The sequence below is a fragment of the Solanum stenotomum genome, chromosome 4 (assembly GCF_019186545.1).
Source record: "Solanum stenotomum isolate F172 chromosome 4, ASM1918654v1, whole genome shotgun sequence".
NCBI classification, from domain to species: domain Eukaryota; kingdom Viridiplantae; phylum Streptophyta; class Magnoliopsida; order Solanales; family Solanaceae; genus Solanum; species Solanum stenotomum.
Window position 1 is genome coordinate 5,024,913 of NC_064285.1, and position 13,701 is coordinate 5,038,613.

General features: G+C 29.2%; 1 pseudogene; it reads right to left on the bottom strand.

Annotated features, from left to right (window-relative positions):
- Window positions 1–1,256: 1,256 nt before the first annotated feature.
- Window positions 1,257–3,676, bottom strand: LOC125862672 (purine permease 3-like; annotated as a pseudogene).
- Window positions 3,677–13,701: the final 10,025 nt, after the last annotated feature.

Here is a 13,701-nt window from a genome sequence, read left to right on the forward strand (position 1 = left end):
TATACTATCCCCCATTTCCCTTAAAAAAATAAAAAAATAATAATTTCAACTCTTAAGTTGTTATCTTTTCAAACAAAGCATGCCTATTATTAACCAAATAGTTAATTACTGGATAATCACATATTAGCGGGCATTTCAGGTGCTTTCAAACCCTTCCCGAAATGCTAATATGAACCTCGAACCCCTTTGAATATTTTCATTAGATTTCTGTTTTAATTTTTTGAAAAAGTAGTTTAAGTGGCGACTCTTTAAATCAGTCTAAATATCTTTTTAAATAAAACATATGGTGATAAATATTAAAAATTTAAAAAAACCCAGGATGGATGTATATATAATATATACATCAGCAATACACAATTAATTAATTATACATCATATATATTTGGTTATACATTATATTTATATAATACTCCATATGGTTTATATTGGATGAACGCTTTCTATTTAACATGGTGATTAAGAAATCAATAATAGATTGATCAAATTTACTATTTTGTCCTTTGTTCATATTAATTAGCCTTTTAAAAAAAATTAGATCTTTAAAATTTGTTTAAACTTCCAAAAGTCATATAATTATAGGGGTAAAACGAGAAAATTTAATTAATTCTATTTTGATTTAGTAAGTGATCAAGTAATACGAGACGGAGGGATTATTGATATAATATATAATTATTTATAAAATATACACTTATCAATTAGTATTACACAGAAGAAATTAATCATAGACACTAATATAATTAAATCTGCTCTTCATAGACAAACATGGAATTTGCAACCCCAGGTAAGATCAGTTCAGGATCATGGGATCCTTTTCTATCAGATAGGAAGGATTATAGCACAAAATGTACTTCATAGATTCTATATATATATATTTACATGAAGAAGAAATCACGTAACGAAAGAGCATTAAATACAATTTGTTGCTTAAACTAAAGCAATACATAAAACATTTGATGACCAAGTTAGAAATAAACATGAAACTAGCCAGTATAGTATCTAATACTGTAGCTCCGCCTTCGATAATATATATACACTCATAACATATATTCACATATCGGGCAGAGGGGTTGAAGCTTCTTTGTTGAAAAATGGTACTATATATGCAGGTAAATAGGGTAAAAATGATTTATTTTATCTTTTTTGCATATAATATATATAAGTAATTGCTAAATTTCCTTGGCATAATTTTTTTTTAAAAAAATTCCTGGCTCCACCACTATAGATACTCAACATGCTGCCATCGCTTAAAAAGTATTAAAATAAACATGCATCAATTTACAATCGAAAATAGACGTCTTAAAAGAACTCCACAATCCAAGACGACCCAAACTCCCATACTGACAGAGTTGTAATACTAATAAATTACTTACATAAAATCCTGCGTACACCACTGAATACATACAAAAAAAGTAACATTAATGTTATTCAAACTTGGTCTGGCAGGGTAGCATGTTTATTTTTTGTAACCTTGTTGGTCATGCTATCTTTATATTCTCCATAGAAATAAGAAGCAAAGCCCCAAAGACACATAGCTAAAGCCATCCACTTATCAGAATTGAAGCTTTCAGGCAAGAAAATGACAGCAAATATTTGTTGTATTGGAATAAGAAGTGCATTTACTATCCCAAACAATAGTGCTGAAGAGCAGAAAATCATCCCAAGACTTCCAATCATCATAGCTTGTAGAGATATTGCTGTTAATGCTAATATCATATAGTACTTCTTTTGCCCTAATCCTAATTCTTCAGCTTCTCTAGTGATGGCCTGCATATTGTTTTTCTTATGTTGTCAGGTTATTCAAAGAATATTTATATAGCTATGCAGACATCCTTAAGATGTGAGATTTGTAATCTTGCATGCCAATAAAATAGGTTACCTGCTATAACATGTGAAGAGGATCCAATGGTCTTGTGTGCATATTCTTTACATGGACGACGTATATATCTTAAACTCTTAAAGAAAAAGTACTTTCTCGATGTTAATTTAAGCGTTGTAGTTTGACTATGCATGAAGTTTTAGAAAACTAAAAAGAGATCTTTTCATTTTGTGGTCTTAAATTGGAGATGCATGCACATATGTAATGTATCAAAAATGCCCTTTGAATCTTATGATTTTAAAAAAAGTCATGTAAAATATTGGAATTAATTAAAGAATTACTCTTAAATATAGAGAAGAAGATATTTTGTATAAACGGACTAAAAAGAAAGATAAATCGCCCATGCTTGAACATATCCCCTTTATTATCTTTGAAAATAATTACTTAAAATTTCTTTTTCATTCTGTAAATAAAAAAAAGTTCACGTCATTGACACTGCTTTGTTATCTTTTGAAAAGAAGCTTTTTTTCTTACCACACAAAAAAAGAAGTTTTTTTTTTAAAGTGATCACTCTTATAAAGAGAAAGAATTCATGTCATTGTTAACTCTATTTCTTTCTTCTTCTTTTTTCCTTTTAGAAATCTTCATTTCTTTGGTAAGTTTCGTCATCGTGGTCAATTCAAACTATATCAGATAAAGGATAAAGGAAAACAAAGCAATTGTATTACTTTATATAGTGTTATCACGACTTTTATGAATTTAAATTCTTTTAACTATTTTTAAAATTGTAATATAATGTTTCCTTTGCTAGACTATTTAACTTCCCATACACGATAAATAACATGTTATAGTAGATTAAATTACACTTGTAATATAAAATTTATATATACTTCTAATTTACTAGTTTATATAAGTAAAATGCTAAAATAAAATGGATATGTTACTATATATGGCTATCTACATGCCTAAAAGTAATTCTTTTTCTAACTGCTTAAACTTTAAAAAGAGACGGTTACCTGGAAATCTTTGTTGATAATCATTGCCACGATACAAAACAAAGCTGAGAACATTGATATAAGAAATTGCATTTGCATGACAAGATCAAAGGTGACAACAACTCCAGCTTTAACATGACTATACTCCACTCGTGCATTTACAAATCCATGAAGAGCCGCACCAACAAGTGTCATCACAAACCCTAACATGTATCGTTGATTCGATTCACCTATCGGACGATCTCTATTCATGTGTAACCCTAATATAATCGACCCTAACATCATCAACACCACCGCATTCACGGAATAATCTGTGAACTTATGTTTCACCATGAAATACAAAATCGCGGTGAATGCTAGGGATGTTGAACCAAGGAGAGAAGAAATCGAAATGGGGAGATAAGACATGCCAAAGTTGTAGAGGTAGCTACAAAATACCAAGAAGTATGCCTAAAATAGCACTAAATATTGCTAATTTAGGTGTGACAAAAACTCTAATATTATTATTAGTAGTAGTAAATATTTTTCTTTTTTTTATATAAGAAATTGAAATTGGTAAAATCAAGATTGGGAATCCTGCTGTTAGCAAAAAAGATTGCAACCATTTTCTTTTCCCACCATGTTAGAAGTAAATTCTTACAAGCATTGCACCTGATATTTGGCCAATTGAAAAGAAGATAGAATATATGAGGATAAGAAGTGACTTAATTGACATGAAATTCTTGAGTTTCTTAGGCTTATCATAGTTGCCCTCTTGCTCTATTTCCATGTCAATATTTTTCTTGTGATGTGATTGAGAGGTATCTATGGGGGGTATGTATTTAATTATAGCAGTAGCACTAGGTAGAGCTAGTTGCAAGAAATGAGACTCATTTGATGAAGTTATTGAATGTGATACATATAAGCTAAAGAGGAAAGCTACTACTCCATCTGTTTAAAAACGAAAAACATATTTTTTTTAGTCTGTTTAAAAAAGAATGATTTACTTTCCTTTTTTCAGCAACATTTTAATTTCAGTTTTCCATGTGACATGTTTAAGATCACAAGATTAAAGGGTTTTGACATAACTTTAATTTATTACCACAAAATTGAAATTTTTTCTTTATTTTCTTAAATTCTGTGTCAAGTCAAAATAAACCATTTTTTAAAAAAGGAACTTTCTCTGTCCCATGCCCTCATCACTAACCATGGTCGTTTGGTTGGGAACAAGCTATCCTGAGATAACTTATCCCACCATGTATATGAGTTAACTTATCCCATCACTATGATATAAATGGTGGATAAGTTATCACAAACATTGCAACCAAACAAGATACAAAAACTTTATCCCATCACTATTTATTTTTATCCCTCACATATCTTTGCATTTCTTGATCGGTCGCTCAAGAGACCGACGTTCGTTCTCTTCCTCGTATTAATTTGACTTTATATAGGGTGTATTTGACTTTTTGAGGGAAAATTATTCGAAGAAAATGTTTTAATCAAGGAAGTTAGGACTAGCCGAAACCTCCTTAAATCGTTGTATTATTTTTCTTCTCTTTATTTTCTTTATTGGTAATTGTGTCCTAGTTAACCCACAATATTTCCACAACAAACTTTATATGTATTACTTACTTAAACTAACAGACATATACTTATCAAATTACATAAGTAATTATTTCTCATAAAAAGGAACATTAATAATAATAATATAATTCTTTATGCGATAAGTATGTCTGTTTATGTATTAAGTTTTTTTTTCTTTATATTATCATCGAATAAAAGATCTATTAAACTAGGGGAAAACGCTTGTTATTAAGAACATAAAATAAAAATGCTTGTATGCATACTAAATTTAGCTAACTCGAACTTGACTATTAAGTAAAAGTGATGACATTCTATCCATCTATAAGTTAAATCCACGAGGATGTCAATAAGATTTGGAAGTCCAACAAGATGATGATTATTTTAGATTAGAGGGACTAATTATTGCACAAGCCACTTGTAGACATTAAAAATTTGTGAGACTCTACAAGACGTTCAATTTGAGTTGGGATTCTACAAGGTGTATTCAATTTCAATTAGGAATTTTGGAGGCTACTCAACTTTAAACTCTAGTTCGTGTCTATATAAAGCGTACTATATTCCCTTTAAGAGGCATCTCGAATATTCTGCAAATTCATGGAATATTCATAAGGAGATCAAATTCAAATAATCCTAGTTCGAGAAATACGCCACTAACAACTCTTGAATCATGAATAAATATCTTATGAGAAAAAAATAAGAGAGGAATAGAACTGTAATCACATATTTTAATCAATACATTATATTTCTTCTTATTTTATTTGTGATTGTAATTTATTTTCAATCGCTTTAAAATTTGTTGCAAATACCATTAACATTGTAAAGGAAGAAAAGTAGAGTATCCTAGTAATAAGGCAATTTAACATCATATGATCATGTGACTTTGCCTCTTTAATACTTTCTCCATTCCAATTTAGTTATCATTATTCTAGATTTCACGGTCCTTCAAATTTGGGTAAGTTTATCATTATATCCTTGTTTAGTGTTATCTTAAAGTTAAGTTTTCAATCAATGAACATGAATACATTTATTTTGATTAATTAATTTGACCAATATACATGAATTATTTACTTAGTTTTTTTTATATTGGTGAAATGCATATTTTCAAGGCTAATAACTTTCAATAGTAAAATAGGAAGAATAATGTCATTTATGCATTGGCTTAATTAAATGACAAATATTAAGAAACATCTATTTTCATTAAGAACGTCGACGACATGTAAATAGAAATAGAGGGAGTAAAAGTATTTCAAACTATACTTGTGAATTCAAAATTGATAAGCAAAAAAGCATTGTTAATTAATTGATTCTTGAATTTAATGAAAGCTAAAAGCGTTTAAAGCTAAATCTACTTTATGTCAAAATTAAAAATGAAGCCAATGATGCTTATAATTGTTATTATTATGACTTATGAAATTTAATTGGATTACCCTATTTTCTTCCTTTTTTAAAACTATATTTGGAAGTTTTTTTTTTTTTTTGTCAATCATGAAAAAGTGGACAAGCACTAAGGTGCCGTATTAAAAGAGAATTCACACTAGTATGGATCATTTTCAAGCATATCAAAAAAGTGATGTTTACTTTATTCTGATTATAATAAATGATGTACTTCTGATTATAAATAAATGATGAAAAAAGTCATATATACTAAGTTATACATTATTTGTACAATCATATATATATATATATATATATATATAAAGCTAGATAAAAAAGAAGTGATGTGGCACCTTTCAATGGCCAAGGATCCTATTTATTTTTTTTGTGATTTTTTTGACATTTTTTCTAATTTTCTTCAATTATTTTATTTTATAAAACCATCTCCTTAATTCATATTTCTTCAATTACATAAATTTAAATATTAATTAATTTAGTAATATATATATATATATATATATATAACTCCTGACCTTTCATATTCATAACCTTCAAATTATTTAATATACAAATTTATAGCTCCTAAATATTACACTTATAAAAACCTACTTTGAGACATGTATGATGATTATTTTATTTTCATTGTTCTTCTTCTTCATCTTCTGTCTCTTTGATTGGTTAATTTTTTGTCTTCTTTGATTTGATATTGCAGAAGAGATGTATAATGAAGAATGTTAGATATTTTTAAATAGTTTGATTTTACATGGTAAAATGATTTGACATGTCTAATACTTATAGTTATCACTTTTTTTTCTATTGTAATTATACATTTCATATTATATTTTTGGATTCTTGATGACACAAATCATGAATTTTTTAAAGAAAAAATAATTTGTTTTTTTCTTTTGCTTCTCTTTGTAGTTTCTTGAGATTTTTTCTTTGCTTATTGTTGTAGTTTCTAAAGACTCTGATTATTTTTACTCTCTTCTTCCCTTTGTAGATTTTGGAGTATTGAATTATGTTATGTTGAGAACATGATCCTTCTTTCCACTTTAAATCATAACTAAATATTCTTTAATATTTTTGCTTGATTAGTTATATAATCAAGAAAATGCAACATTATGAGATATTGTTGTTATATATTGTAAGGATTGTTTATAGTTCTCCAGCCAAATCTCCAATGCAACAAGAGATGATTGGTTCATTATCAACTTAGTTAATTGGAAAATCGCCAGTATATTTTATTTTTACTGATCTGAAATTCAATTTCGTTTAACGATCTCTTCCTGCCACTAGCTATAAAATTGTTATACAAATATATAATAGAGATAAGTAACAAAAATAAAATAAAATGTCAAATCTCAATATAAAGTATAATAAAATACTAAATATTGCACACAATATATATATATATATTTTTTCTGTATATATATTTTCTGTATTTCTGTATTATAACAAGTGACAAACTATTTGAAATGACTTGCAAACTATTCTATTACATATATATATATATATATATACCAAACAATACAGAAATACAGAAAATACAGAAATACAGATACCAAACAATACAAAAAATACAGAAAATACAGAAATACAGAAAATACACCAAACAATACAAAAAATACAGAAAATACAGAAATACAGAAAATATAATACAGAAAATACAATATACCAACCAATTACAGAAACTACAATAGAGTTTAGATAACAGAAAACACAGAACTAATACTTCACAGAACTAATACAGCGGAATAACATAAATCGGCAAATACAGCAGAATAGAAGAAATTCAAATTTTTGTAAATCCTACTCAATACTACCTCTTACTCGTGTCTGGTCATGTTTATCTCATATATATCCTGTTTTTCCCATCTTTTTTTTTTTTTATGTTGCTACCCCGTTCATCTCTTCCTTTTAACATGTATTCTTAAAAACTTCTTCATTAACCCCACCCCGGAGATGGCCAACAAGACGTCCTGTAATTTTTGCGGACTTTTTTAATGCCTTAGAAACATCCTATGAATTTACAGGTTAATCCATCATTGTTATTAAGAAGTTAAAAGTCTAACCATATACTAAGGGTAGTGTTATACTACAAACATATTTACATATTAAAGCAAACATGATTTAAAATATACATACTTTACATATATTTTTAGGGAAAATTACAGGAAACATAAGAGACTTACATGACTTAGACAGAGAGAGGTTTCCCTTTCGGGAACCCCGACTGACTCTTACACACCTAAAACAAACCTTTTTACAAGCTGAATTTTACAAAAGGGATTTTTAGGAATTTTTGGATTGAGTAGTGGAGATCATTTTTATGAATATTGGGAAGGGGAATATGTTGTGTCTTTCTCTTTCTGGTTCCTTTTTCTTGTTCTCTTAAGTGTGGAGGAGTGTCTTTATATAGAGGTTGAGGGGGACTTAGCATAGAGCGTGGAAGAATCCTAATGGCCAAACGTGGCCGACACACTAAGATAATGGAATAAAAAGTAACGGCTAAAAATTGGCCAACGTTTTTACAAGATTAGCTCAAATAATTCATGTCGGGTACACATTTAGGCCCCATCGCACATGCATTATTCTCACTTCTCAAAACTTTTACACAAAATAAGACGCGTGCTTATCAGTTTTTTCCTCCTTAGAGGATAGTGATAAAGTAAGCACTCACACGACAAATGTGGGCATACCCACATGGCACACTTTTATCCCTACTTTAAATTATTGTCTTGTTTTGTCTTGTTCTTCTTCTTCTTTCTTCAGTTTGTCTTCATGTATCAAGGTTGTGAAGGGCTTCGGAATCAAAACTCATTCCTGAATCATCATCTGCATTGGGATTTTGAGCATCTTGATAATAGGAATGTTCTCGATAGTCTTCTTCTCCTGAACTATTGGATCTGGTTATGTTATTATTATTATTATTTCTTGGACTAGTATTGTTTCGTTCTGTATCTGGTACTAGTCTATCTCCGTTTGGATCTGGATTTGGTGGAGTAATTACATGTTTATCTTGTCCCTGTTGAAAAAACAGTTCTAAAGTCTTTTTTATTATGCTCTTTATTTTATCATTCTTTTTCTTTTTATGGAGCATAGTCTTCTTTGTTGTTGTCTCTACCTGAATTAATGATCTAGGTAACCTTCGCCTGGATGAAGAACCTTCACCTTCACTTTTTGGCAAAGTGACAGCCATAAACGGGTTTGATATGTCTTTACCGGCTACCGTTTGAACCGGACTAGCTGTATTTTTATTATCCGATACAGTGGATCTTTTTGCATTCGTTGGGGAATGCACACCCTGCTGATCCATTTTTTCAAGAGATGGAAAACTCTTTTCTGCGGTCTATGTATTGGTATCACTCCTTTGAATGGAGTCTTTACCTTTGAGTGATTTTATCTGCTCCATTAGTTTAGTGTTCTCTTGGAGTAATGCTTCCACCTTTGCATTTAATCTTTTGAAGGCCTCGGTCATTGAAGAACAATGGTCACAAAAGATTATTTTATCTGTGTCTTTTTGGATATTGTATTGAGGGGTCTTTTGGGGATTTTGTCTGAGGGCTGGAGAGATATAATAGTTTGGACCAAGTATCCCTCTCGCATAATCTAGTGCTTCAGTAAAATCATTAAAACCTTTAAAAAGAGGAGTTTTAACTCCATTTATAGACTCTACTACTTCTGTCCATGTTTGAAAAATATCGTTAGTCTTACCATGTATTACCATATAATATTTAAATTTATTCTCTCTACTTTTGTCTGTAAAATATTGACATAAAACATTTAATGAAGCTATAAAATATTTATTGTCTTTCTTATTATATGTCATCCATAAATTGTCTGCTAAGCATTTCTGAGGTTTGTCTAACACACATTCTGGCAAATGTCTAAAAGATAAATTCGAATTCGGATAACATTTTAAATTATGCTTACCGAAGTACATACGATCCATCACCTCTATTGATGGTGTCTGAGGTCTAAACTTCATATTACTTAATACAGTCTGAGCATATGAGTCTGATGCTGAGGCTACTTCTTTGTCTTTGTCTGTTGAACTAGTTGGTCTCATGCTGAAACAAATATACGGTTAAGTTATTTTAATATTTAGTCTACTTAATTGATCTGCTAAACTGTTATCCTTTCCTTTTATATATTCAAAAATAACATTTGGATAAATGGATATAGTATCCATAAAATTTAGCCATCTTCTCTTGCTACTAGCTTTTTGATTTATTTTTTATGAAATTTAACTATGGCTTCACAGTCAGTTCATACTAATATCTCATTTTTATTTAAAATATATAACTTAAAACTATTAAGACCATATATTATTGCTAAAACTTCGGCATCTATATTGCTCATACTTCCTTTCTCTTTATATTTTCCACTTTGATACGCACAAATTTTTTCTTCTATCTTGTCGTTGTATTTATTGGGTCTAGCTTTTAACACAGCTCCCCATCCTTGGAAACTACCGTCGGTTTCAATTATTAAATAATCAGTTTCTAGTGGTATACTTAATTCAGGAATATTTTTAACTTTTTCTTAAATTTGTTGGACTAATTTAATGTCTTCTATATTGAAATGTTTTTGCCCTTTGCTACCAGTTTTAGAGTATAGTAGTCCTGCTAGTTTTCCTAAATCTTTAATAAAATTCCTAGCATAATTTACTAGTCCTAAAAATTTTTGTAAATCTTTTGTATTGTCTAATTTATCCGGCATATCTAATACTTTTGTTGCTATATGTAGTTGTAATTTAATTTTACCTTCTCCTAATGTTACTCCTAGAAAATTTATATGGTTCTTACATAATTCCATTTTCTTTTTACTTACTAATATTCCATTTTTCACAAATAATCTAAACACTGTCTGTAGATGTCCTAAGTGTTCTTTAATATCTTTACTAAATATTAAGATATCATCTACATATACTAAGACAAACCTTTTATATTCACCAAATATAGTGTCCATTTTTCTTTGAAATATTGGAGGGGCAGTTTTTAGTCCAAATGGCATGGCTAAACATTCAAAATGTCCTTCCGGGCATGTGAATGTTGTCCATTCTGTACTTTCTTCATGCATTTTTACCTGCCAATATCCTGACTTACAATTGAATTTACTAAATATTCTTTTCCTTGGATTCGATTGATTAATTCATTTTTATTAGGTAATTTATATGCATCAGTTCTTGTACTATCATTAAGTCTTTTGTAATTAATTACCATTCTTGCTTTACCTCGCACTATCTCACTATGATTTCTAACCATAAATGCTGCTGATCTATGTTTTGATGTAGATCTTCTTATTACTCCTAAATTTAGTAATTCTTTTATTTGTACACTAAAGTCTTCCAAGTCTTGATTAGTTGCTTCAATGGCGGCTGTTTTTATTATGTATTCAGGGTTTATGATATTTAATTTACATACTACTTTATTATTTTCCCAGTATTTTAAAGGCTTTTCTCCTATTATTTTCATTTCGTCTAATATTCTTACTATGTTTTCTAAGTCCTTAGGACTTCTAATTGTACCTATCCTGTTGATTCCTGTTTGGAAATTATAGAATTCATTTTCTACTTCTATTAGAGTATAATCTTTTTCTCTTATATCATATTCTTCTTCTTCCTCGTATTGTTCCGTTTGGCCTAAATCTTTACAACATTGGCTTTTATCTTTGCAGTTTTTATAACATATCTGTGAACTATCATTTTCAGAAGTGCTTGGAGATATATCAGCTTGTCTTCCTTTTGTTTCAAATTTAATAGTTTGTACCGGTGTATAAGTAAGATGTTTAAAGAATATTACCCCATCTCTTGTAATTAATGTTCCCCCGTTATTTTGTATCATAAATTTTAATCCTAATACAAAATCTACATTTATGTTTAGATCTCTTACCCATATCCTGTCAAGTGTATACATTGGTTTATAAAATTCATTACATGTATTTATAAAACTTACCTGAGTCTTTCCAATATAATGTTGGTAGGTATTGTATGTTCCATCCATTTGCATTGCTGCAATTGGCTTGTCTAATGTCCTGATTAATTTTGGGGGTAAAATTTTTTTATTTATTATACTACCTGTACATCCTGTTTCTACTAATGCTAAAGTTTCTAGCTCAATATCTTGTATTTTAAGTCTGGCTAGGACTTTAATAGTAGTGAATTTTTTATCTTCATTACGTATGAAATTCTCATAATGGTTTTCTCTAGTTTCTATATTCATTAATTCTGCTTCTTAGGTAGATGTGTTGTACATCCCCCTTTCTTCTGTATTTTCTTCAAGTTTTTGTTTTCCTTTTTCTAACGACATTACCTTTTGCTCTAGTTCGTTTATTCTATTTTCTAATGTTATTAGTCGTAAATTTATTGTATCATTGTTTATATCCATCTTTTCACGTCCTTTTATTTTTATTTTTAACATGTTTTCTATGCAGGTGATATATCCTTCAGCATAGCAAAACTTACATTTTGCCCTTTTTTCTCTACTTGGATACCATTTACATAGAATACATTGGTTACTATCTATTCCTTTATTCCTTTCAAATTCATGGGTACATTCTTGTAAAACATTCATCATTGTATTTATTTGTAATTCTTCTAAGTCTGTATTTTTAAATTCTAATCCTATTTCATTTATTAATTCTTCATTAGCTGAATCTGAATCATCAGATCGTGTTGTTTCTTCTATTTCTACACTTACTATAGAATATATGCTTTCATTGTCTGACATGTATTCATCTACATTAATTAAAGTTTCTTGAAAATCTTCTATTAATTGATAATTTCTAGTTCTACTATTATTTCTTTTAGGGCATACATTTGCTAAATGTTCTATGCTTCCACAAGTGAAGCATTCTAGCTTATTCTTATAATTTCTATCATTTCTATATTTTCGAACATGTCTATCTTTATTTAAATAAGCCTTCCTTGCTGAAGATTTTCTTAAATAGTATTTTTTATTATTCTGCTGATTATAGTAGGGTTTATATTTCTTGTATCTTTTCTTAGGTTTACTTTGTCCTTTATCATAACTTTGGGTTGTATACATGACATTTTTACAGAAACTCATTTCATTCTGTTTTAGTTGTTTCTGTATTTGTATATTTGTGCATTTTTCTGTTAAAACTTCCATTATATGTTGTACTTTGTGTCCTATAGACCATTTACCATTTGGATTTTGTATTACTCCTTCTATTTTATACTATCTTTTTTTTATTTCTCTGCCTAAGGCTCCTGATAGTTTATTAAATAACTTTTTTCCTAATTCTTCATCAAAAGAATTTCCACTAATTGTACAGTAATAATAATAATCTTTAAGAAAGTTTTTTTATGTGAAACCAACTTGTAATACTTAACTGTTCTAGGTGTATTAAAGCATTTCTTTGTAAGACTACTAAGCCACTATTAGGGTCTTCTCCTGTAATTAAACTGTGTATTTTATTTGTAAAATTATAAGGGTTTGCTCCCAGGTTTACTAAAGCTTGGAATTCTTGTGGGAAATTAGATTTATATGCTTCCCATAAGGCCTTTGCAGATTCTCCTAAAAAAGTTTCCATATATTTATACATTGTTTCTGCGTCTGCATCTTGGTATGTTTTTGTATAGTCTGCTACTACTATTCCTTTCCATAAATCTATTACTGCATTCCACATTTGAGGGTCATGTGCTGCTATGTTTAATATTTTTCCTTTACTTCCTCCTTCTTGTAACCTAATAGGTTCTTCTATAGGCATCCTTCTACCCATTGGCCTTACGTTTTCAGTTACTGTATCTGGGTTTACCCTATAGACTCGTCTTCTTGGTACATTTCCTATACTTGTTTCTATTGTATGTTGTTGAGCAGTTCGTTGGAACGGACTAGCACTTGAACTAGTAGATTTCATAAGCTCTTTTTGACTTATTATAGAATTTCTTTCTATTTCATCTTCACTTTCATACAGATTTTCTAG